General features: G+C 32.8%; 2 long non-coding RNA genes across 7 annotated transcripts in view; one reads left to right on the top strand and one right to left on the bottom strand.

Moving 5' to 3' along the window:
• LOC146999509 (uncharacterized) overlaps nucleotides 1-16,053 on the top strand; it is an 87,147-nt gene extending 71,094 nt beyond the window's left edge. For both annotated transcript variants that reach the window (XR_015043798.1, XR_015043799.1), the window contains exon 4: nucleotides 15,908-16,053. This is a non-coding gene — a long non-coding RNA (uncharacterized LOC146999509). The remainder of the gene's footprint in view (nucleotides 1-15,907) is intronic.
• The window catches only part of LOC146999508 (uncharacterized), a 184,849-nt gene extending 157,483 nt beyond the window's left edge, over nucleotides 1-27,366 (bottom strand). The window contains exons 1-3 of one of the 5 annotated variants that reach the window (XR_015043794.1): nucleotides 26,588-27,366; nucleotides 20,047-20,133; nucleotides 12,424-12,460 (exon numbers count right to left, since the gene is read on the bottom strand). This is a non-coding gene — a long non-coding RNA (uncharacterized LOC146999508). Of the gene's footprint in view, nucleotides 1-12,423; nucleotides 12,461-16,253; nucleotides 16,509-20,046; nucleotides 20,134-26,587 lie in introns of those variants that run through there. The other 4 variants (XR_015043793.1, XR_015043795.1, XR_015043796.1 and 1 more) reach the window with 4 other exon arrangements.
• Between the last annotated feature and the right edge of the window lie 480 nt (nucleotides 27,367-27,846).

Consider the following 27,846-nt stretch of genomic DNA (forward strand, 5'->3'; position numbering starts at 1 on the left):
ACGACTTCCCTTGCGCGGAATATTAAATTATACGCACATTTTTTTTCTGCATTTCATTGAAACTTATTTCCTCTCTCATTAGAGATAGTTTTCTCTTTCAATTAATTCAATTCTCACTTTGCGACAAGACAAAAATACATAAAACCTCAAAATAGCTTTATTAAAAATTGCAAAATATAGAGACTTGAAACACCAAATACAATTAAAACAATTAAAAAAAACAATTTTTACAATTAAAATTATTGTTTCTACGCAAAAACAAGTAGTTATGCCAGCGACAAGAAGGCAGATTTTTCGGTGCACAAAACTTTTACTTTGGGTCCCACTTGGCAAAAAGACACTAAAAGTGCAGAAACTGAATTCACTATTTCGCTAAGTTTCAAATGCAAACAAATATGGCAGCTATAGTAAAAAAAAATTAGGCTTAGCCGCACTTAAAAAACTTTTAAATAGCTAATAATTCTACAACTATTGCATGCAGATTAACTAAAGGCATAAGAACTTTAACTGGGAGATAAGAACAACATAATTCAATCATTTTTAAAGCAAAACATGCACAATTTACCAATATATAAAAATTAATTTAAAAAAAAACTGAGCTCACGCAGCTGAGTTACAAAGTGGGTATATTTGCTTATTTATACACTTTTGGTGCAGCCGAATCCAACCAAAAAGGTAGGTGCACAACTACATGTTATATCATATACAAAATTTCAACGTTTTGAGTCTACTCGTTTTTGATTTATGCGAGCTACATACTTACATACGTACATCTAGACATCACAAAAAAATCTGTCCTGAATCCATTTTAAATCCTTTTTGCAAACCGTTTTGGGAAAAAGAGTCCTTTATTCTGTTCTTACCTACAGATGTCATGCAAAAACATCGTTCATTGTATCTGATAGCAGTTAATATATGGGTATTTTCATTGAAATATGATACCCGAAAATTTTCATGGCTGCGACACTTCTTACAAAAGTACAACTTACTTCGTACAAGGAAGTAAAAAAGTGAGTTCTCAAATATCAGTAAATAATTAATTTTATTCCTTTTGTTCTTTCATATTATAATAGTTTATCATTTATCAGTACAAAAACTGAGGTAATTAAAAAATTAACTTTTTAGATATTTTTAGTATTTTTTCATTAACGTTATAAGGTATTTTCTCCCTCCTTTCTGCATGCCTTCGTGGTGTAACCGTAGCACACTCGGCGCGTATTCGAGAGGTGCAGGTTCAAGTTCCGGCGACTCCTTTGCACATTTTTCACAGCTCCTTTAAAATAACCTAATGACTCTACAGTGGCGCTCGAACTAAAATGTTGTGAACGATGATTCTTCACAACCAGGATTTAACGATCGGGTTTCCTAATTTCCATTTGCCCTTTAAAAGGGATAATGTATTTTCTCTCTCCTTCCAGTATGCCTTTGTGGTGTGACGGTTAGCACACTAGGCGCGTATTCGAGAGGTTCAGGTTCGAGTCCTGGCAAAAGGCATTGCTCATTTTCAAAAATACCTCTCGGCGTATTATAAAAAAATAACCTAATAGATTCTAAAACGTAATTAATGAAAATCATTTCAACCCAAAATAGGATTTGCGTTAGTGAATTTTAGTTAAGAATAGTGGCTCCCCACTATTCTGAATATTATTGGAATAATTTAAAGATTAAATCCGATAGTATCTTAAGATGGTTTTGCAATCAGAAAACAAACTCATATTGATTCATCCTTATTTTCTTTACAAATGCCGAATATCTGTTTGCAAGTCTAATCTGTTTTCAAATCAAATGCCGAATATCTGTTTTCTATTTGAACTTGATCAAATAGTGTGTTAGTGTTTAATTCAAAAGATAATATTATGCATTGATTAACATTTCCTCTAACTTCTTTTTAACTAAGGTTGCCTATGAGCAACCCCTTTAATTCTGACTCGCAGCTTTTATTTTTAGGTCAGGATATGAATGTAATGTTAAGGCCAGGATATGAACGTCGGAAGGTTAAGGATATGAACCTTTAAACAATAGGATTTCTTTTGAAGCACAGCGGCATGACAATGATCAATAATCTTAGCATCACTAAGAATAATTTTCTGGGTTCTCATACTGAAATTTTCCCAGAGTATTAAAAGTTGTAAATGAAAACGTAAGCATATTATAAAGGAAAATGTAGCCGAAAAATGCTGTGACTGCTATTTAACTCTAAAGAGGGGTTATCAAAGAGAAAATGAGAATTAATATTGATTAAAATTGCATTTTAGGTAATTATTACTGATTATAATAGACTGCAATGTTTGAATATGAATTCTTTGAATATTTTTTTAAAAAATTATGATTGCGAAAATAGAAAAATAGTTTCTTGGATTGATTCCTTTCTCACAGAAGCCAGATGAATTCTGTTTTACTTAATGAAAACTAAAATTTATTTGCATATTAATCTGTCCTCTATGAGCACTTTATTTCAGTGATCTCTATTAATCTGCCATTTGTTTTTCTTAATTTAAATGCTTCAAGAATAATTAGAAAATGACCTAATTCTCTTCTTGCCTTTAAATTCTTCATTTGTAAAACTGCATTTTCAGCTATAATCATGTGAAATAATTCACTAAATATAATTCAGTGCAGAAAAAATAAGATATATAAAATGGGATCACCACTTAGATTCTGTTTTAGAAATATGATGAAGCTTACGAAAAATCTAGGAAGCGAAGTAATTCCGTACAATATTTTATAATTTTTTATCAATGATCAACCTGTAAATATAATTTATCGACATGCAAATATAATTTAATAATTTAATGTGTACGTATATGTTACCGTGAAACACCGAAATTGGAGAATATCGACTTTCACCGGAGAATGACAACATTTACCACATACATCGGTGAAAGATCGAATATTGCATTACATTCTTGTACATTCGGACCCTCACCGGTGTTATGTCGACAATCACAGATATGCTCTGGTGTAGGTCGAAAAGAGAGTTCATAAGAAGTCATAATAGTTTAAGTTGTTGCAATAAATAAGATTTGAGTCACATAATTTAGTAAGCTTTTTATTACTATTATTTTATTTTCTCATTTAGAACGCACTGTATAATTAAGTAAGTTTTTAACTTCTATTATTTTCCTTTCTCATTTTCAATGTACTGTGTGTTTTAAGTTCTTATTTTAAGTCTCAAGTGCTTTTTTTCGTGACTGAATTACGGAGAAGAAATATATTCTTATATGTTCAACATTCACCGGTGAAAGTCGACATTCTCCAGATTTCGGTATTTCACCATAACATATGTTCTACATGTAAATATTATAATATATATATGCATGTATATGTGAGGAGAAGGTTCATGAGCGTCTGAGTGGTAAAGCCGCTAAACAGTGATAGTTCGGTCCGGAGTTCGCATTCCAGTGAACGGAATGGCTGTATGGGCGTTTACGCTCCCCGGGGAAAGCGATTAGAAATACGATTTGTATGCGATTGAAATGCGATATTAATGTGCAAAATTGATATAATTTTGAATATTTGTTTCACCTGTTCATTCGTGCTTTCCCAGTGCTCGGGTACCTTGGCAAGGTCGGGGGGCTCCCTCTCCAAGGAGGGTCGAAAACCTGAGCAAAAGTGCCTACTACTTACTGACTTGGTGTGAACCCCAGGGTACCAGGTCGGTCTACAGACCCAGTGCATCTTATTTAGTTAAGCGTTGAATAACTCTGCCTACATCAAAATGAGTTCTAAAGACATTCTCAAAGAAGGACAGGCATATATTGCCACCTTAGAGACAATATTGACAAATAAAGCTTCTGGCATAAACAAGGCAGTAGCCGCTGATATTCGACATCAATTTCAATTGATGTTCAACCTTCTAACTGAACAGTGTGTCGAGATGGCACACATGGAAGGACAAATTCATCAAACGCCAAACATTAAAGACTCTTATGCGGACGTACTTAAACGTCCAGCTCGTGACCGATCCAAAACATGGAGAAAACCAGATAAACAACATGTCACTATTTTATACCCCACAAATGAAGGGGATAAACCAGACAACATCAGAAAGAAGCTCTTAAAAACTATTGATCCCACAAAGCTCCACATTGGAGTGAAAAGACTTAAAAATGAGGCAAAAGGTGGTCTCTTAATAGAGACCAATAAAGCGGAAGACATAGAGACGCTAGAAAATGAAATAAATACTGTACCAGAACTTAAAAAGGACCTACAAATTGTTCGTCCTACACGTAGGCTTCCTAAAATTATAATATATGATATTCCAAGGGACTTGACTAAGGAAGAACTTAAGGAAGCCATTTTAGCCCAAAACGAAGGCATCGATGGTGATGGCCTACAGGTTAAATTTCCTATCAAGCATAAGAACGGAAATCATTGGGTTTGTGAAACCTCACCGGAGGTTTTCAAACACTTACTAAGTTACGCAAACTGTGCGTTAATTGGGAACGTTTCAATTTAAGAGAATACATCAGACCAACGCAGTGTTTTAAATGCTGCCAATACCGACATATTTCTAAACAATGCCAAACAGAAGAGGCATGTGGACATTGTGGAGAAGTGGGACATTCCCACAAAAATTGTGACAATAACTACCAAAGATGTATTCATTGTGCAGAAAGAAATGCGAATAGTGATAAGCACCTTGACGAGCAGCACTCAAGTTTCTCAAAAGACTGTCCTAGCAGACAGCTAGAAATTGAAGATCTTCGAAGAAAAATCAATTATGGCTAGAGAACTTATTCAAAATATAAAAGCGTTGCAAAAGATTAATTTAGCGAGATCACATGTCGCAACAGCACAACTAAAGACTTGTATCTTTGAATACGACTTGATTTTTATTCAAGAACCATACTGTATCAATGACAAGCCGTCTGGCTTTCCGACTCAAACATTTTTTCTCCAAATGACCACCCCAAAACAGCCACAGTGGTGGTTAACCCACGACTTACGGTTCTGAATACTTACGCTTCTTCTACTTTAAATGTTATTACATTAAAGATTGAACATAGGACAATAACCATTTTTAACTGTTATACTCAACCTATAACGGACTTAACAGATTTAACTACTCTGTTAAACTTAGCTGAACGTTACTTTGACGATCAACATGATCTTCTTCTCCTTGGCGACTTAAACGCGAAAAGTGTGCTCTGGGGCTCCCCCTTCAAGGATCCCAGAAAACGCACACTTAGAGAATTCTTAACAATGCATAGACTGGCTGTTGAAAACGATCCGGATGGTCCCCCTACCTACAACTGCACAAGGGGAAAGAGCTGGATTGATATTACAGCTTCCAGATCAATCTCTTCCACGTCTTTCATTCATAATTGGAAAGTTATGGACTGTATCACTTTAAGTGATCATTGTTATATCTCTTTTGAAATTACGTATCAACATTCTAGCTCAACTCAAAGAGTCAAATATAAACTTACACAAATGGATTGGCTCTTACTGAAGGCAAAAATTGGTCACTTTTTTGGTTCAATGGAATCTTACTTGCCTAAAGATACAGTTGATCTTAATCAACTTATAATTAAGCGGACTCAGAAAATACAGGAATACTGTGACTTGGCAACCCACGCCAAGGGAAAATATGTTAAAACTCAACACAAAGGTGTCCCTTGGTGGACCCCGGAACTCTCAATATTACGAAAAAGAATCCTCGCTTTGAGAAAGCGTTATCACAAATGTATTCATGATGACGAACTAAGGGCACACTATAAGCAAGTCTATGAAAAAGAGCTTGCTCTCTATAAAAGAAAGCTTATGCAAGCCAAAAGAACAACCTGGAAAAGATATCTGGAGCGTCTAAGTCCTAGTTCACCCTTCGGGGTACACTATGACATTGCTAAGGGGACTATGCAATCCCCTCTACAATTAAAAGCGTTACTCAAACCAGATAAAACCAAGACTTCCACAATAGAAGAAACTATACGTTTCCTAATGGATTACCACTTTCCTAAAGATATAATCAGCGAAGACACGGAGTTTCATACGACAATTCGTAACAACTTAAGGAATCCATATAATTCAATAAATGATGTTCCGTTTACGATTCCAGAAGTGGAAAATGCTATCAAATCCCTCAATCCAGGCAAAGCACCTGGAATGGACAATATATCTAAAGAAATTATAGCTGAAGTTTTCTATGCTAACCCACAATTACAAGTAGCGTTACTTAATGAACTCTTCCGTCGAGGAATATTTCCTAACTGCTGGAAGACAGCGAAATTAGTATTATTCTCAAAAGAAGGAAAAAATGGTGAGCTTCCTGATGCTTACCGCCTTATTTGCTTGCTTAACGCATGGAGTAAAGTCTATGATAAATTAATCACTAACAGATTGACTTATTTCTTAGTATCGAATTCCAAATTAAGTGAACAACAATACGGCTTCACGGCGGGAAAATGCTCAGCAGATGCCATCAAGGACAACATAGTCTCACAAATAGAAGCAAACCGACGTAATAATAATTACACCAATGTTATCTCTTTGGATATCAAGAGTGCATTCAACAATATTTGGTGGCCGTTCCTACTACAGGAACTCCGCAATCTGGGATGTCCTCTAAATATTTATAAAGTTATTGAAAGTTTATTGGATAATAGACATATAATCTATGAAATAAATAATGTTCAATACTCCATAAAACAAGAAAAAGGATGTGTACAAGGATCCAACTCTGGACCACTATTCTGGAATATAGTAATGAATATAGCTTTAAAACTCGAATTTGAAGATGGAATCCACATCCAAGCTTATGCGGACGACGTTTCACTCCTAGTAACAGGATCTATGCATATGCAAATTCAAACCAAGGCAAAGTTGGCGCTTCAAAAACTATCAGAATGGGCACTCAAGTGCAAACTTCAATTCTCTCCCGAAAAGTCAAAGTCTATGTTTATAGCAATCAAAAAGCGTGGTGCAGCCTATTCAGCACCGACAATAAAGATGAACGATCATACCATTAAGCAACAAAAATCCATTCAATATCTTGGAATAGTCATAGATGAATGCCTTACCTGGCTACCTCATCTAGATTATATTAAATCTAAAGTTTGTAAAATAATGAACAATCTTCTTAGATTACTTGGGATGCCCAAACCAGTTCTGAAAGAACTTTATAAACGTGCAATAGAGCGTACCATAGTATACACATGTCCTGCCTGGTGGTACTCACCTATGGTAAAAATGCGAAACAAAACAAACTCTATACAACGCATAGCACTTCTTGCAATGACCAAAAGCTATAAGACTGCCCCTACTGCAGCTCTTCAAGTGATTGCTGGAATTATGCCGCTTGATCTTAAATTGGACATGGAAAGCATCATCCAACGTACCAAACGAGGATGGACTGACTTTAAATATGAGGACTTAGAACTTTCACGGGATCAGATTGAATTCCCAGTACCTAAATGGCATTCTCATCCAGCTCATATTCAAGTCTTCGGATGGGACAACAAGCCTCCAATCAATAAAGGTTTAGAAATTTATACGGACGGTTCAAAAAGTGAAGACGGCACTGGAGCTGGCTTCTGTTCCTTCATGAATGGAGTTTGTCACGATCAATTTATGTTTAAACTGGATAAGACTAGTACAGTATATCAAGCTGAAACTTTAGCATTAAAGTCAGCATTACTATGGTTAAAATCACACCCCAGTCCTGCGCATATATATTCGGATAGCCAGGCTGTTTTAAAGTCTATCCATAAATACAATATCTATAATCAGAACATTATCGCCATAAAGAAATTACTGGCTTTTACAAAAGCGAAGCTTCATTGGATAAGAGGACTCCAAGGCACTGCCGGCAATGAAAAAGCCGACGAGCTAGCCAAACAAGGGATTTACTCGAACACGTACCTAGACTGCAAGATCCCTATGAGTAATAGCATCAGGACGACAAACGTTCACACTTCTACCGAATGTTTCGGAGAAACGGCATTTCAGTGATTTTTTTTAAATCAAGTTATCACTAATCACGGAGCCTTTCCGATTTATATTAACAGATTCAAACTAAAGGAATCTACATGCAAGTGTCAATGTGGTAGTGAATCCGCAGATGCACTTCATATGATTATAGACTGTTCCAGTGTATCAACAAAACGTAGAGAAATTTTCAAACAAAATATAACTTTAGAAACTCTAAAACAACTAATTAAGAACGACAAGGGACGATCTTTGTTATCAAGTTTTATGGAATACATATACCATAATGAATCAGATCTGTACTTATAAATTGATTGTATTATATAATATTATTGTACTTATATTGGAATACTCATATCACAATGAATTAGATCTGTACTTGTAAATTCAATCGTATCATGTAATATCTTTGTACTTTTATTTGCCATGTTATTAATCATTTAATTATTGTAATACTTAATATTGATTCTTTACTTTGTTCTTCCTATCATTCTATGTTGCATTGTATAACTCAATTTATGTTCAAAAAATAATTTGTTTTGTAAATATAAAAACATGCTATGTAATGTATTTTTTCAATAAAGACGTTGGCGAGGCCAACACATCTCCTAGTCAGAAGACCTCAAAATTCTAACTAGGTCTTTCAAAAATTCTAATTGGCATTATTTGATCTTTGAGCTCTTGCTCCAAAATTGAAAATTTCCTTAGCCTATTGGCTCTGGTGATACTTCTGCTTAAGAAGTGCGGACCAGACAATCCATTTTCATGTTGTATGGGCGTTTACGTGGTTTTCCCCATGTATAACGCATATACGATCCAGTTTTGCTTAGAAAGTCCTCTACAGAGGCATCCTTACCCTTAGGCAGATAGCCGTCGAGTGCTTTGCTATATTTAAATAAACCACAACAAACCATATAAGTAATTTAAAAATCGCTTTATTTTATATATGCTTATAAAATGTATATATATATGTGTGTGTATGTGTAATTAAAAATTTTCTAATTGCTTCAGAACCTAACATTTATATTGATATTATATACATATACATACATTAATGAACATTGTATATTTAAGATTTTTTTCTTTGATATTTTATACCTGGTAGAGACATTAGGTATTTTTTTCCGGAATCAGGCAAAATGAAAATTAACAGAGCCTTCGCCGGGAATCGAACCACGGACCTCTGACAATATCGGCTCAGCGTGCAGAACCACTACACCATGAAGGGATGCTAGGAAGGCACGAGAAATACCTTACATACTCCCCTTTTGAAAGGGCGACTGAGGTTTTTAGGGGACCCAATCGCCAAATCCTGGGCGCAGAGAATCCTCATGAAACACCCTTTTAGTTCGGGCGCCACTTTAGAGACATTAGGTATTTTTTTCTGGAAGCAGGCAAGATGAAAAATTAACAACGCCTTTGCTGGGAATCGAACCACGGACCTCTGACAATACCGGCTCAGCATGCAGAACCACTATACCACGAAGGGATGCTAGGAAGGCGGGAGAAATACCTTATAACCTTGTTCTTTATTTTGTTGCATTTATTTATGCCTATATACATACATATAAAAAAAACATAATAATAGGCTAAAAATTAAAAGCAAAATTTTTAAACCCGTCCTGCACTATAGATATGTGTGTATTGGACGGCAGAATTTAGGGAAGTTGAAATTTTTGGAATTTGGGAAAGCACCGAGTGTCAAAATTAAGGGATGAGAAGTATTTATGATTTAGGGAAAGCACTGGGTTCCAAAGTTTAGGCATGGTTAAAATTTAGAACTTACAAAAGCGCTTTGCAGCAGAATTTAGGACCTGTAGAGGCGATACCAGGCGGTTTCAAGCGCCAGCCCTAGATAAAGCCTTAAGTATATATGTGGGAGTTTATTTATTCAGGACTCATATTAGTTTGAAGCATGTGCAAGAAATAAACGTAGGTATAGTAAAAAACTAAACTATTACAATTCAGGCTTAATTCAGAATGCTATAGGAGCAAGACAAAATTTAGCGAAACCACTTGGGTTTCGTTGCCAATCTTGTGATACATAGCCAATAACGTATAACACACGCTATTAAGTTAGGCTAAAATTATCATTACTGATTCTAAGGCATTTTAAATTAATGTAGCAGACTGCGCTGCTCCCTGACCTTCTAATTTGACCCAGTTTATTAATTTTCGCAGACTGTTATTATTACAGAAATTTTATAAAAACTAAGCTTGAACTTTCGATTATGTCGAAAAGAGTTTCCAATTCTGGAGTTACAAAAGGGATCTACAAAGCGAAACCATGTTTAGAAGTCCATTAAACAAAATGTGGAATTGCTGCAAAAAATGCATACAGGCATATTCGTCTTAAAATTATGTGAGGAGTATGGCATTGGAAAGTCCACTGTATATGACACAAGAAAAAAGAAAAAGGAACTTTTTGAATTTTTTGTGGGAGCATCTTAAACAACTTGCATTGAACGAAATGTTTAATAAAGTAAACAAATATTAAGCTTTCTTTTGTAAATTTTGATACCCTTTAGATCATAATTGTTCTTTATTTCATAAATTACAATTTCATAATTTTAATTGTATAATTTCTGCATGCCATCTTACCAGATTTAAATTGATGATCTATTATTAGGGGGACCAAAAAGTAATGTCGTTTCTACGCATGTCGACAACAACAATAGACAACAACATGCTAAGGGCAGAAGTGGACGCAAATCAATGTCAAACAATCGAGGAACTGTCAAACACTCTTAACCAACCTTGGTCGACCAAAAACATTTAAAGCAGAATGGAAAAATAAGCAAAGCAGGTGTTTGAGTCCCCCATAATCTGTCCGAAGAGAACAAAGCCAACCTATCCATCACACGCAATGTATTGCTTCAACGGCACCATACAGAACCATTTTTTGATCGCTTGATTAGTGGAGACAGAAAAATAAGTCCTATATGATAATCCAAAACTCAAAAGGCAGTTTTAATAGGGGTTACAAAGGGTTTACATCCTGAAAAGGCACTTCTGGGTATTTGGTGGAGTATTCGTGGAATTGTTCATTTTGAATTGCTGAAATCTGGAAAAACTGTTAATGTAGACCTTTATTCTGAACAATTGGATCTAGTGAACCAATCTTTAATTGGAAAATATCCGGCGATTGTCAACGGAAAAGGCGTCATTCTGCAACACGACTGTGCAAGACGAACACTGGAAAAACATAATGAATTGGGGTGGGAGGTACTGCCTCACCCACCATATTCGCCCGATATCGCACCCTCGGATTTCCATTTATTCCAATCCCTACAACATTTTCTTAGTAACAAAAAATTTCAAAATTTTGATGATGTCCAAAATGCCATCTTGAGATATTTTACTCAAAAACCAATTGATTTTTATTGATCTGGGATTGAAATCTGCATACTAGATGGCAAAAGGTTGCTGATAACGAGGGTGATTATATTATTGCTTAAAAATAAAAACTTGTTACAAATTTATTTGTTTGAATTTAATGTAAGAAAGCAACATTACTTTACAGCCCCCCACAGGATTTGGAAATATCCCAAATCCGGAATCGGCTAGTGCGGATTTCGAACTTTGTACTGTATTTATTAATACTATATGAAGAGATACTTTTTTAAATTATAAAAAATATTGCTTAAATTTTTAATGCATTTTATTCTCACTTTTTTGAAGTGTTTGTAAGAGTAAATTTTTAATTTTGCAATGTTATTGTCTGTTATTTTACTTCAATATTTATAATTAAATTTTATATACAACAAAATTTATTTTGTAGATTTCAAAATTGTGCATCATATACATATTTAATACTTCTAAATATGTCAAACAATACATAAAAAGTATTATAAATTAAACATGCTTATCTTCTACTACAGAAATGTTTAACAGCAACAAAATTTAATTATAAGATTTTTCTTTTCTTTCATGTTTGCAGCAAATGCAAGAAATAAAAATAATTCTGAAGATGTTTTTTATGTTGAAAGGTATCTAGTGGCATTAACTGCATAAGATACTTTTAAGCAAGTTGTAGCTTATATTTAAAAGAGTCGCTGATATTATCATCCAAGACTCATATTTTCAAACTACAGTAAATTTTTTTATAAACATGAGGTTTAGAATAATCACTTTCCTAAAAATCAAATAATGACACAAACATCAAGTTCTTAGGAGCCTGAATTAATCAGAATCACAGAAATTCAGTGGTTATGTAGAAATTATCCACAGCAGGACAACTCAGAAAGTTCTGGGGACAAGTAAAACATGCACCAAAAATTTTGGAATCATTTGCCATGATCTTTATTAAATAAATTTAAGATGATTTCTGAAAATAAAAATTCAACTTTTTTTAAAATTAAATACTGGAAAGCACTTTCCTGTTTTCTCACATGTGCTTAAAATTCTAATTTAGAATGCAGTTGTCAAGAACTGAATTTATTGCCTATGAAAAAATATTTCATTTTCAGATTAGATATAAAAGAATTTTTTTACCTCAGTAGTACATAGAGACTTCAAACTGCAAAATGTCCTGCAAAAAAGAAATAAAAATGCATTTCAATAGTCAGTACATAACAGAATATGCTATACAATATTTACATATAAGTTGCTTCAAAGGACTAAACTGGGAAGTAAATTTCTTCTGAAATTTAAGATGAATATGAAGAAGGTATACAATAAATAATTATGAAACTAAATTGAAGACCTTTAACTAAGAATTTAAACATGCTGCTAATTAATGTATACAGAATCATAGCCTTTAGTGCAGTAATAAGGAATAGCAAATGTAATAAACAGTAACTCTTTAATCAACACTAAGAAAACTGCTGAAACTGAACATAAAACACTAAGTTAATAATTTCAGAAACAGTTACAAAAAAATAATTGTTTAAAATCTTTACATATAACAACATAACACTGTTGGGCATAATAACAATTCAGCCTTTTAGGCCATAGTACATGCAGCAGAAAAGGTTTGAGATGGCACACAATTTGCTCTCAGTTCAGTTTTATATCCCTTTGGCCAGTGAAGGCAAACTCATTAGTCAACAGAGTCAATTATCAACAGTTCAGCACTGTATTTATTAATACTTGTATTCTCTTTTCAAGTATCTTCTTCCATTCATTCTCTGCATATGTCCAAACCATCTTATACCTTTCTCAACACTACATCTTTTTTCGCTCCACAACACTCCCTAAAATTAACTCAATATTTCAGTTTTTAAGTCTTAGTTAAACTATATATATATGTCGAATAAAACTTGATATTATACTTAATAACGATACTATTTTATTGATAAAAGAGAATTGCAATATATTGAAAAACTTGAATCGCAATAATGACTAACAAAACACTAATGTAAACAATGGCCTTGCATCTTCTTGAAAAGTTTGCATTTTGTATGTTGTTTTTCATTTTAAGCCTTATTACAAGTTTTCATGAATAAGATGACTTCTCTATTTACTCTTGACAAAAAGTTCATGCTTGAAAATTATTGATCGTATGAATATGTAGACTCGAATAAGAAAAACATCAAACGTTAGTTTTTTAAGCTGATTGCATGAGTCGGGAATAATATTATTCCACATGTTTTCCTTCTCCAGATTACTTGTGCTGTGAACTAAGCACACATTTATTTTTCTCCGATGTTTCTACATCAGCACTTAAAATGTTCAAATTTCAAGTTTCATATTTTTTTTTTTTTTTTTAAATTCAGCAATTGATTTCAGAGTTGCCAATGTGAATATAAACAGAGAAATGCAATTCCGTTGCACTAGTATTAAGAGGTTTTTTAACAAAGGCTAATGTTGCTTTGCTGATTCAGAATTCCTGAAACCGCTGAGAAAAACTTCTGTCATAAAACTGTTGTTTTGAAATGGCAAATGTCAATATTAGATCTATTTTCTTGAGAATGTTTCAACAGGCTTGGAAAGTGAACCAAAGTTTCTGTTTCAAAAATCTTGAGCAGAAAGAGATAATTTGCTTTCAAATGAAATAACTTCTTCCAACATCAGAAAAATTGTGTTTCCTCTTCCCTATAGGAGGTTCGAATCCCGCGAACGGGCTGGCTGCATGGGTGTTTTCGTGGTTTTCCCCATGTGTAACATGTTAAAAACGAGCCAGTTTCCCTTAGAAAGTCCTCCACGAAGGCATCCCTCCTCTTAGGCAGATAGCCCTCGAGGCTTTGCCATAATCACACACACACACACACACCTCTTCCCTATAGTTTTTTGATTAAGCTGATTTAGATGAGATGTAACGTCTACCATAAAATAAAATTTTTGGATCTACTGATCATTCATTAGTTCTGGATTATAAACACTCATTTCAAGGAGTAATGCTTTAACTTCTGTTAATAAAGATGCAAAACATTTCCTCTTGATAACCAACGCACTTTATTATTCAGCAGAAGATCTGAGTACTCGCTCTCCATTTCAACTAAAAATTCTTTAAACTGGCGATGATTAAAAGCTGTAGTAATAATGAGGTTAACAATAATATAATTATGAATTCCATAACTTTGCAAATTTCTTCTGGAAATGTCGAGCACAAAGCGCTTCTTGATGAATGATACAATGGTAAGTAAGATCTTGTCACTGATTTTTCCTTTCAAAATAATAACAAAAACGTTTCTTACCCCGGTCATTCTTTTCGCCCTGTTTGTTGCAACTGAGACAAGTTTATCGAGATTTGGTGATCTACCAGGAGACCAGAAGAAAAAGCAGAGTTGGCAGCTGTGGTTTATAAATATAAAAAACTATTTTTATTCGAATCCTGGTATATACCAACATTTTCTGTACTTTTTTTGGTTTAATTTATAAAGTAAGTTCAAAAGCAATCTAAATAAATATATATATGCATTTTTCAAGTACTGAAAAGGAAGGGCACGATGGGAATGATCTTCTAGCAATGGTGAAAGGGGTGGAATAGGGCAAAATAGGTTGAGAACCACAATGTTAGATCTTTTAAGTATTAGTTAAAAAAAAAAATAAGTTTGAAGCTTTACACGGCATTTAATTATTATTAAATGAAATTTGTTTACATCTAATTAGAATTTCGGAACACTTCCGCAAAGAACCCGGCAAATGTAAACATCGCCAACTTTGGCGATAATAGTTCAAACCTGGTAATCCGGCAGATTCAACCTATTCGCTTGTAAGAAGGTTGCAACCATTCCTCTAACGTTCATTTTGTTGAATTATCACCGTCATTGTTCGCATTTGCCAATTTAAATTATTCTTCACTTATTTATTATTATTTTTTTGTATTTTCACGTTATTATTTATGAACTTTTAACAAATAGATAGAAATATTTTCATATAATAAAGGAAGTTTTCGGTGACAGATGCTAGTTTGTGGAAGAAAATATGGCGGGAGAGGGGTTAATGATAATTGGTAACATGGCTGTTAACGTAGCGTTAAGCACACAGAATCATGAGGTTTCCAACCGATAAAATATTTTGACTTCATCACCTGCCAAAATATGCATTTTAAATAATTAATTAAGTAATGTTTTTATTATTGGTATGGTCATCTAAAATTATGAGAAAAACAATATTTATGGCTTAAAACTTTAACCAGATAATATATTGTTAATGCTTTTCCAACAATAACATTTGAGAAGATTTCAGGTGTGACACACAAAGAGATGATTAAACTGAAATAAAAAGTATTATTGATTCTCTAAAATGACAGAATAGTTTTATGGATACTCAAAGTCATCAAAATTAGCAAACCACTACTTGTGTAATGAATCCAAGTGCAAATGACTCTTCAAAAGTTTTATTAACAATGCTACTGAATAGAATTTCAATACTGAAAATTATTGGCACTGTCAAATATACTATGAAAGACAGGCAGTTGTTTCAACATAAAATGCTTTAAACTGTTTACAAGTAAATTGATAAAAATAACATTGAAAAACTGTTTATGTAAAATGGATGTATTAAAAGTCATGCATTCATTAATTCATTACAGGCACATGGCTCTTATTGAACTAAGACTGTCACTGAATGATTGTTTGGAATCGACATTTCTTGCTGTCTGAAACCTACTTCACCTATGATGTAAATATGCAGTTGTGGTTCTCACTGACATAAAGTTTAGCCACTCCTGATCGATTATATATGTCTACTGTATTTATACCTATTATACTAATTATCAGATACAATTTTGAGAATATCAACAAGCAAAACACTTAAAAATTTAAAAAAGACACTTGTAGTAGAAATATTAATATTCTATATGAATTATGGAAAGTACATGTAATGAATAATACCATGACCAAACACTTAAAAAAAAGAATAGATTAAGTATTTCCTACCTCGATACTTGAGAAAGCAATCCTGTTACACAACACATAGTTAACTTTTGATTACATGATATTACATATTACATATTTAGTCCTACGAGTGGTTAAGAAGGCTGAATAGTGGTAGTTCAATCTCGGCTCAAATCCTGAAAAACGAGCTGGTTGTGCAGGTTATTTTTTTCGTATGTGTTTTGTGAATTTTGTGACATTTTCGTGGTTTTCCATGAGCCTATTTACCCTAGAAAATATTCACAAAAGCATGCCTTTTTCAGCCAGCTCTCACATGCTTTGTATATTGAATTAAGTACACACAAACCCTTCTTAATTTTAAAATGATAAAGTTATTAAGTTCACATTACATGCAACGAAGCTTTTTACAAGCCAGGATACTTTCTTTAACAATTACAGTGCTAATTAGTGCTGTACTTCTCAGTTATATGTGAAATAACATCTCAGTGTCACTGCTTGTGACACATTTGTTTCACTTAAGTCTTCTTATGCAGTCATAAGCATGAAATAAACAAAACAATAACATTTGAGAAGATTTCAGGTGTGACACACAAAGAGATGATTAAACTGAAATAAAAAGTATTATTGATTCTCTAAAATGACAGAATAGTTTTATGGATACTCAAAAACTCATGGTTATGCATGAAAAACCTAATCCATACATCCTTGGTGACTGATATTAACATAGTTTTTATGCTGCATTTGTGAACTACGCGGTTAAATTGAGTGAAATTGTGACTAAATTTCAGAAGACTTATAAAATTATGGTGTGAAAATTTAAATGTGAAATTAAAATCAAGGATACATTGGACAGAACAATCAAAAAAGAAATGTTGTCCATAAATATATTAATAATAATTAATGATAAAATGGACATTTAAAATATTCATATAATAAATATATACAATTAGTGTAATTAAAATAAATATATGCATTTAAAAATGATCTAACTTGGACCATATTTGCAATTTTCTAATGTTATTAAATATGGACTTTAAATAAAATTTTTAGCAGCATACATCATTTGGGTTTGTTTAAATTATGGAAAAGCATGGGAGAGATATCTGCCTAAAAGAAAAGATGCCTTCAAGGAGGTCTTTCTGAAGGACACTGGTTTGAATCCACGTTACATATTGGGAATACCATGAAAACAATCATACAACTTGCCCATTAGCTTGGCTAACTAAACTACCAGAGTTCAGTCACTTTACTGTTTAGCTGCTGATGAGCTGTATATCAGTTGCAAAGCAGTGCACAAAAAATGATATATTCCTTGGTTCTCGTTATGAGTTACACAGGGTTCATAGCCACATTTTAGTTAAAAAAATAAGCACTTTTCAAGCACATTTTAAGAAAAAAAATAAGCACCTGTCTAATGACATTATACACAACTGCATAACCTTAATTAGACTTGTAATTTAAAATATGAGAAATGCAGTATTTATTAAGAGAGAATAAGCATTACCTCAACCATGGAAAATAATTACTTTTTTTTTCCCTTTAAATTTTAAATAATAGTTCAATTTACAGAACTAGTTTACAATGAGAGAAAAAAAAAAAAAAACTATGCAGAACTAAACTATATTACAAGATTTAATGATGAAATTTCAGTTCAAAATAGAGAAAATAAATAATAATAAGGCATATTTATTGTATTTGCTTGGAACCTAATAATAAATACAATTTATTTTTCCACTCATATTAATATTTAAATAATTTAAATCTAAATTCTGAATATTTTCTAAATTTTCATTGTATATCAGTTTTCTCTTAACAGATATTGCAAGCAAAGTAATTTAAGTAAAAAAGAGGAACATTTCTGAAATCAGAAGACAGAAATTTGCTTCATGCAGTCATCCTTTAACAGTAAAAGCTTAACTAAGCCGCATACTTGGAAACTGGCGAATATTCGGACAGTTGAGCGTAACTTGAAAAAGAGGAGCGGAGGGGGGGGGGGTTGACTGTAGCCACTTTTTAGATTTTTCTGCTAAATAAATGCTTTTGACATTTTGATATGTGAATCATATAAAAATAAACCAATGGAACTGAAAAATATTCTGCTTAGCAAGCACAGTAAAACTCTTTTAAGTGTTCATAAACAAATCTCAAACAGAACATCAAAATTAATTAATTAATTATCTCTGCGAAATATCGCAAACGTTATTGCACAATACGTGTGCCATAATTCTTCCCTACGTGATATTACGCAATCGGAATCAACAGCTGCTGAAATTGGGAGAATAAAGAACTAAATATGAGTAACTGGGGTGTTTTTCATTCTAATTTTCAACAGACGGCGTTAAATTTCCGCAATAGAATCATTCTTCGCTTGGGTTGGTAGACCGCAGAACTTTTAGTCCTATTCAATCCAGATTGGAAAGTGACAAAAAAAAAAAAAAAAGTCCGTTGCTTGTTTTGCAGCGAACTTGTAACAGTTTCAATATTTGAGATTTTGCGGAGAAAGGGGAGAACCTCCCAATCTTCGCACTATATAATGTATTGGCCAAAAAAAAATTAAATTATTTTGACTATTCGATTACTTTCCGTTTATTTAAGCCATTCCGAGTATTATTCCTAAAACGCTATGTTAAAATACAACCATTTTTGGAAGTTTACTATACTTCAGCAGTTACTGCAACTGTTATTATAAACATTCATACATATACTCATAATATAAGCATAATGATCATAATAAACACAAATATGAACTGACCAAGCGGAACGAGAATGCAAATTATTAAGATCTGGATAGAAATTTAAACGTGTATAGTATTTGGGTGGGAGGAAAAGAATGCCGAATGTACCAAAATTTTCTACAGCTTTCGCAATTCTTTGACCAATATAACGACGGGCACCTGTCTGTACTCTTTGTGCGCACCAAAGGTTATGTTAATGCAGAGAAAGGGGGAAAAGCTATTTCCGGGAGTATGATTCACCACCTGACATTCAATATTAAGAAAAGTTGTTTATTTAGTTTCGGCTTTGGTAGGGGGAAAATAGCGCGTTCATTAAAAAAAAAGCACTAAAAGCAAAAAATAAGCACTAAAAACAAAAAAATAAGGGCTTTAAAGAAAAAGTAAGCACCTATAAGGGCCTTTATATTTTATTTTCAAATATAAGGACTTATATGCACTTATAAGGACCGCTATGAACCCTGGTTACATGCAAAAAAGCAAGTCTTAATAAAAATCGATATGCCAAATGTAAAGTTAATACGTTGGTTTTTTCGTGCAATACATGAACATATACATAAAATTTAAAAAAATAAGTCAGAGCAGAATATAATTTATTACTAAAAAAACTTTTATGTAATCAGTTGCAATTAAGTTTCTATTTAAATGAGAATATCTATTCATTTCATTTATGCGATCATAATGGATTTTCAATCGTAGTTTTGGAAGTACTTTAAAATTATGCAATGAAGATATTAATCGTAAATTCACAATTTCTTTAGAAACTGCACTGTTAAAAACATAAATATTTTGGAATTTTATAATACTGAAAGATATTCAAAGACAGATCTCAATTTTCCCAAGAAATTGCCAAGAAAAAGGGTCATTATTACAAAGCTCAATATTACATGATTTTTCTACTTCCATTAAGCTTTACATATTGTTTTCTGTGCTAACTTGAATTAAATACAAATTTATTTTCGTGCATCGTGTTTAACCAGTTAATTTTGAATTTTCACTTTCATATGCTTAATATATTGTTTTCTCTGCTAACGTGAATTTATGTTACTTATTCTTTAATTACTTTGATTATATTCTTTAAATATCATGTTTACGCGGCTTACTTCCATGTGTTTTAATATCTCATAACCAACGCCCATCAACCATAGGTGAACTTGGCAAGTAAAACAGCAACGGCGCCAACGGGTTCTCTGTGGATGAAAATTCAGAATTTCTAAATCAATCAAACACATTCATGAAAACAAGCAATTTCAAAAGTCATTATAATAACAGTAGTCAAGAAAGCATAAAGTTACCAGCAAGAAATCTCTAACAAAGTTAAAGATCATCCATATAATCCAATTGCTATATTAATCAAAATAAATAAGAAATTCAGTACAAAGTCTGAAATCCAGACGTCCATTATCCGAAATGATCTAAAATCCGGACCTCAAAACCACCAACAACATTTTTCTCCTAGGTTTTACGCATGCACATTTGATTCCACCCCCCTCCGAGCATAATAAAACATCTGGAGTGTGCCAATTCTTAATTTCACTTTGACACTAAATGAAATACATTGTTATTGAAGAAACAAACCTTTTAGCATAAATGTGTACGATCAGGATCAGTAACTTGGTTTCATTCCTGCGTATCCGCTTTATGGTACACATCTCAAACTGAAACATTCCACATAGATACATCATTGATCTGACGCCAACCTTGGGAATCATTATTTATTATACTTTCCTTTCATCACCGCATGTTTATCAAAACATGACAACTTCAGTAATGATTCATGTAGCGATGCCTAAACAATTTTTGGTACTTTTCCGTTTTGCCGGTGCAAGCGATAAAGTCGCCAATAATGGTACAATCAATGCCAAAAGGAATATTCTCGCTGGTAACCTTTTACGCCTCATTTTCAAAACAAGTCGCAGCTTTTTCTTATCAGATTGATTGTTTTTTTCAATACTGGCATATAATTACATAGAATTTTTATCAGATAGTTCAGTTTTATGTCTAAGGCCATTTTCAGTAGTTAAGTCAATTAGGATGCAATCACAGCTCTTACCCGAAGCCGAAAATATAGAAAAGGTAAAGTCAAGGGTTAAATTCATCAATTCTAATAAGGATACATTAGCGAAGTAAAGCACTGCAGTTTTACATAATTTCTAAGTAAGCTATTCGTACGAATTGAAATATTTCTTGCATTTAAACTTGTGTTCCAAATTAAGATTTAACTTGAAATTAATGTAGATAATTACTGAGAGCATTAGATTTTTGTAGAGTAGTTTACGTGAGATGAGATAGCTTGGGGTCACGTGATATAAACCGGCGAATTAGGATTTTGAACCATGAAAGCATAGTAAATTCTTAAATTAATGTCTTTTTACAAATTTATTGTCTTTATTTATCGGCTTTTTATAAAGTTTTAAGCGATATTAAAATGTTTATGCCTTCAAAAAATGAATTCTTAGAACTAAGATTTTTTTAATATTTTTTATGTGTATACTGTCTGTTGTCGCCAATAAAGTCTGCTTGGCGAGATTTGCGCCGGCGAAACGGAAAAGTACCCAATTTTTCTTGTTAGTAATTGAATAATAAAGGTGTATGGTAACCTTATATGTTGACATTACGCTTGGCGATGATTACAGATTTAAGTTAAATGTGCTAAAAAAATGTTTACGAGGAAACATTTACCAAACATTTCTTTCCATGTGATAAAAATAGATTTTGTTGATGATACTCATAGACTCAAAGATTAAATTTATGGCTATTTGAATTAAGAATAATTGATTTGTTATTCACATAAACCCAGAACCAGCACCAGGGCTCGTATGGCTGCAGAGACTCGGAGAATTTAGGACCCACAGAGACTGCATCAGGCGGTAAGATATCTAGCGCCGGCCTTCAATAAGGCTGAAATATATGTGGGAATTTATTTATTCAGAACTCTAATAAGCCTTAAGCACGTGAAAGAAATAGACATAAGTATGATAAATAACAAAACTAATATAATTCAGGCATAATTGTCTCAGTGCGTGATAGAAGCAAGATAAAATTTAACAGAACAACTTGTCGTTAGTCGCCAAGCTCATGATGCATAGCCAAATATGTACAGTGAAGGATAGCTAAATTTGATGATGATAGCCACTAATTTTAAAGGTTTTCGGATATAGCAAAACAAAGGCGAAATTTTCCAATTAACGGATTTTGTAAAGAAATGTGGACAAGCTGTAATAAATGAGGATGATATAAAAGAAGTTTTCATTGTGATGACAATCCTTCTCAATCATCAATCAATTAATGAATGGCGAAATCTGTAGTATAGTTCTAGATCCAGAAAATACGCTACTGATAGTGAAGAAAGTGACAGAGAAGTTACTGACAACGAGAAAATTTTGATTGACAAATTAATCGGAATTCTCGAAACAGCAGTTACAGGACTTCAACAATGTAACTAAGCAAAGGATTATGCCTGTCTACAGAATTAAAGAGAATGTATTAGCGCAACAAACGGAGCAACTTAAACAACTTGCATTGAGAGAAATGTTTAATAAGGCAAACAAATCAATATTAAGCTTCTTTTTTTTTTTTTTTTTTTTTTTTTTTTTTGTAAATTTTGATACCCTTTAGGTCATAAATACTTCGTTATTTCACAAACTTTATCCATGTACACGTCGATCTATTTTCACTTAAAAAAAAAAAATCCCCGAATTTCACAAAAATGGCATTGTGCACTCTTTTAACTTTATCCATGTACACGTCGACCTATTTTCACTTAAAAAAAATCCCAGAATTGCACAAACTTGCATTGCACACTCCCTTTACTTTGTCCATGTACACATTGATATATTTACACTTAAAAAGTCAAAGGAGCACCAAATTCTACAATATAGGGGAAAAAAATGCAAAATCTCAATAAAATACATTTTAAACCAAAAAATAAAATAACATAGAAAAGAAAAAACATGTTATATATTTAAGCACTACCAAAAGCAAATATTCACTTACCATGATTTTCGAGTTCGCTTCGTACACCCCGAGCCACGTAAAAATCAAAATATCAATCATACTCAAATGACTTTTTTCAAACCAGGTACTCTTTCTGATCGAACACTTCACATAGTGACCATCTGAACTTTTCTTCCTACAAACCCATTCAAATCCATCTAAACGATTTTTACGTTCGACTAGACGCATATCCTTCCTACATACAGAACACTTATAATGGCTACTAAGTAAACCTACATTTACACACCAGTCAATTAAAGCTCTTTTCCCCTTTTGCTCCAAATTGTACAGAAACTTCAAATTAATCTTACTACATTCGGCCATTCTACTGTCTAAAGAATCAAACCAACACACACCACAAAAACGCTTACAAAACATCCCATGATTCAAAATTTCCCAGAATCATGCACCCGATTATGTCACAATAGGGTTTCCATAACATTCAACTACTCAGGCTACCATAAATGAAACAACAACTTGGTGATAAATCAAACAACAACTTCACCATAATACAAGGGGTACCTTAAAGTCTACTCTACCCCAATTTTTTTACTTGCTATTTTCAAGTTGGCAATTTTGAGAAACGTGCGGAGCAGTGGGTGATTCTGCACTCTCCCAGTTTGTCGCCAAGGGCTCTTATAGGATTTTACCCAAATTTTAATTAACATAATCTAATATTTTAAAGTTGCAATTGCATAACATTATGGGAAGAAACGTATTCATGGAAAGGTTGTTTCACATTACGGAAAGCTTCTATCAATCTACAACTTTTATTTATTTTTAATTAAAACAAATTTTAAGACTATTTAACAGGAAGAAAGAAATAAAATAGAATGGAAATATCCCCATTATAAATAATCAATAAAGATCCTGAATTATTAAAAAAAAGTGTGGAAATTTTTCTCTTCCTAAATATTTAACATTACTGGATAAATAGTAGCATTTAGGCTGATTAGCATATTTCAGCTAAATATCCACTGTATCCTTAATTCTTACTCATCTATTACAATATAAATATACCTAAGTTTGAAAAATAATATTAGGTACTTTTCCGTTTTGCCGGCACAAACGATAAAGTCGCCAATAATGGTACAATTGATGCCAAACGGAATATCTTCGCTGGCAAACTTTTACCCTTCATTTTCAAAACAAGTCGCAGCCATTTCTTATCAGATTGATTGTTTCTTTCAATACTGACATACAATTACATAGAATTTTTACAAGATAGTTAAATTTTTTGCCCTAAGACCATTCGCGGTAATTAATTACGATGCAATCACACCACTCACCTGAACGCAAAGATATAGAAAAGGAAAATCAAGGGTTAAATTCATCAAATCTAATGAGAATGCACTAGTGAAGTAAAGCACTGCGGTTTTACATAATTTCTGAGTAAGCTATTCGTACGAATTAAAATAATTCTTGCATTTGAACTTGTATTCCATAAGATTTAACTTATTAACTTATTAAGAAATTAATGTAGATAATTACTGAGAGAATTATATTTTTGTAGCGTAGTTTACATGAGATAAGATCACTTGGGGTCACGTGATATGAACCGGCGAATCAGGATGAAAGCAAAGTAAATTCTTAAATTAATGTCTTTTTACAAATTTATTGTCTTTATTTATTGGTTTTTTACAAAATTTTAAACCATACTAAAATGCTTATGCCTTCAAAATAAAAAATTCTTAAAACTAACATTGGTTAAATTTTTTATGTGTATACTGTATGTTGCTGTCAATAAAGTCTGCTTGGCGAGATTTGCGCCGGCGAAACGGAAAAGTACCCAATATTATAATTAAATTGTCTTGGACTAAATATCTCACAAGATTAGTAAAGTTCTGCTTCAAGTAAGAGAAAAGCAGTTATGTAATTAATTGATAATACTGTATTATATTCTACAAGACATCTTTGTGTGTTTTCCAAGAGGTTTCACCTTTCAAATTCTGCCCTGCTTCAGAAAATATGTTATAGTGTCAAAAGCTGTTAAATACATGATTTTAGAAATTTTCAGAAAGATCATTTCAAAAATTTGGTTAATCTTTGGAACATGGTAACAGGTAGTTTGGTGACATTTTGGTAAGGTGATAAAGGTTACTAGCTAGGATTTTAGCAATAATCTGAGAAGTACACAGTTCGAATCACAGATTATTTTGTCTCAGAGAAATGAGAGATCATGAGACATGTCATGTGACATTTTCCGGAAAATTCCAAACAGGATTATAGCTAATAAGCACTTAAGAACAATTTCGCTGCTAAAGTGCAGAATCGCCCACTTATTTGTTTGGTGCTTTTTACAAGAGTAAGAAGAATTGGATTTTTGTAATTTTTTTTTTTTTTAATTTTTATTTTTTAAGTGAAAATAGGTCAATGTGTACATGGATAAAGTCATTTTTGTGTGCGCAATACCAAAGTGTGCACAATGCCATTTTTGTGCAATTCTGGGATTTTTTTTAAGTTATAATAGGTTGATGTGTACATAGATATCGTGTATATGCAATTCTTAAAAACGCAGCAAGCAGTGGGCGATTCTACACTTCCTCCCAATTTCGCACCTAATCTTCGTCATGATTAAGCACTTTTGTTCCATAAAAGTTCTAGCATAAGCGTAATTCGGCTAGCAGATTGTTGGAAAAAATTTTGAGTAAAAAAAAAAAATAAAATAAAACATGGCTTTACTTCGTGAAAACAAAATGGCATCCAAAAAAAAAAAAAAAAACTAGCAGGTTGCTGTAGCAGGGATGGTCGCCAAAGTTTCGCCAAGTTACCATAATCCGAAGATTCACCAAAAATTTTACTAAAAAATTCCCTTTTTCTACTTGCAAACTAATAACAAATTTAAGAGTTTCTAGTTTATTTACAGTGTGAGCTCCATCTAAGGTATTTTGTGCGTTATGGCATTTTGTCCCATTTTTAACGAGCATTTTAAGCTAAACATACGGTTCTGAAGAATAATGGTCAACTTAATATAACGTGACATGACGAAAATATAGTCAGCCTATTTTTGAACTTATACTTAACATCTGGATTTATTGTAAAATGAAGACTAAGAAAACGCATAATTCAAGGAAACTAACATTTTATACTTTTAGTTTCGCACATTTAAATATTCTGGCACTTTTTTAGGAAACTACACATATTCGATTACATTTGGATATCAAACATTTTACTTTAATTGTATATTGAATTCCTACATACAAACAGATCACGAATATAAATATTTTCGCTCTAGTGTAGAACTGAGTGCCCCTTCGCTTCACGACAACTTTTTTAAATTTTGGCGATGAAACCTTACTTCTGGTTACCATGATAGTTTTAACTCTGTTTTAGCTTCCTGATTTTATTTAAATGAAAATAGAATGATGTGTACATGGGCAAATTTAAGGCAGTGCGCAATGCCTAGTTTGTGCAATTCTAGGATTTTTTTTTAAGTGAAAACAGATCAATGTGTTCATGGACACAGAGTCTGTACAATTCTTTGACTTCTTATTTTTGTTTTGTGTAGCGACCATCAAGAAATTGTACCTTCCTGGTGCCGATCTTGGCATCAAAAAAAGAATCGCCAAAAAACAAGGGGCACCCAATTGTAAACTTTTACCAATATTTTGTGTATTTGAAAAAAAATATATATAAGTGAATACATACACAGCAAGCCTTTTGAAGCGTTCTTCTTCATCACCCGCATCAATATCCATTGAAGTCTCGGAACTTTTAAAAAGAAAAGCACACGGTAAATAACACATTTGTTCATTGGCGCAAACACAACCAGCGAATCAGCTTTACGTTTCAACGTTGCCAAATCGCGCAATTTTCGACAAAACTATGCTGCCAAAATTCATGTGCTTGCGTTTTTGGGAAATTTTCCCTCCTCTTTTTTCTTAAACGCACATATGTTAAAATAACTTTTCTATTAAAATTAATTTATAATAAAAAGATCTTGCCCCCCAGATGGTATAGTGTTTAGGAGCTACTCTAATTTTTCATTATTTAATTTCTTCAAATATAATGCAAGACTCTAACATTTGGTGGCAACAGTTTGAAAAGTAAAACGAACATTTATAATAGTGATTCAACGGGGAGATCAGAGATCATTATTCGTTAAGTAGTGTTCGACCCGAGGGCCTTTACCACTACATGTTTATCAATCCCCTAAGGACCTGTAAAAGTTCGTTAAATTCCATAAACTGGAAAAGTCATATGCATTTGTAATAAAAGTGCAAAGTCTTCAGTAGTGAAGAAGTTGATCAGGGGTGACGCTGTAGCCTTGGCTACTAATGTTTAAAATTAATTTATGACTAGTAACAGCATGAATTATAAACAAATAGCTAAGTTATTGCATTTTATTTTCCAGCTATCGAAATGCGACGCTACGAGCAACGTTTTGAAACCAAAACCTAGCAATCATGAATCAGAACTAGAACTAGTTGCCATTCAGCATAAAGAAATTTAAATATAAATATGAATATTAACAAAATATTAAAGTTAATTTTATAAAATAATTAAACACATGAACAAATATATGAAATAAAAAATAATTATTTCTCATGCAATAACTGGGCCACTACACTACTCCCCCACCAGTAACTAAGTTACGTTACGAAGATGGAGAAATAGGTAGTAACTAGTATTGCAGTGTTAACCACTATCAAAATAATTTAGTCAGTCCTTGAATCTAACAGGTAAACGTATAGTTCTGCCTGTGCGAGAAGGTTTTTGATTCACATCCGAATTTGAGTCCGGTCTCTGCAAATTACTGTAGTCAGCTTGTATCAACTGAGAATTTTCCTCAGCTAAAATATATGCTGGTTTCAGGCGATCCAGGGATACATTAACATGTTTTCCTTTTGTGCTAATAGTAAAATATTTGTCCTTGCGATCAATAACAGGAAATGGTCCTTCATAAG

The sequence above is a fragment of the Stegodyphus dumicola genome, chromosome 1 (assembly GCF_044657685.1).
Source record: "Stegodyphus dumicola isolate Sdum_Otavi_A_Nest chromosome 1, ASM4465768v1".
Lineage (NCBI taxonomy): Eukaryota > Metazoa > Arthropoda > Arachnida > Araneae > Eresidae > Stegodyphus > Stegodyphus dumicola.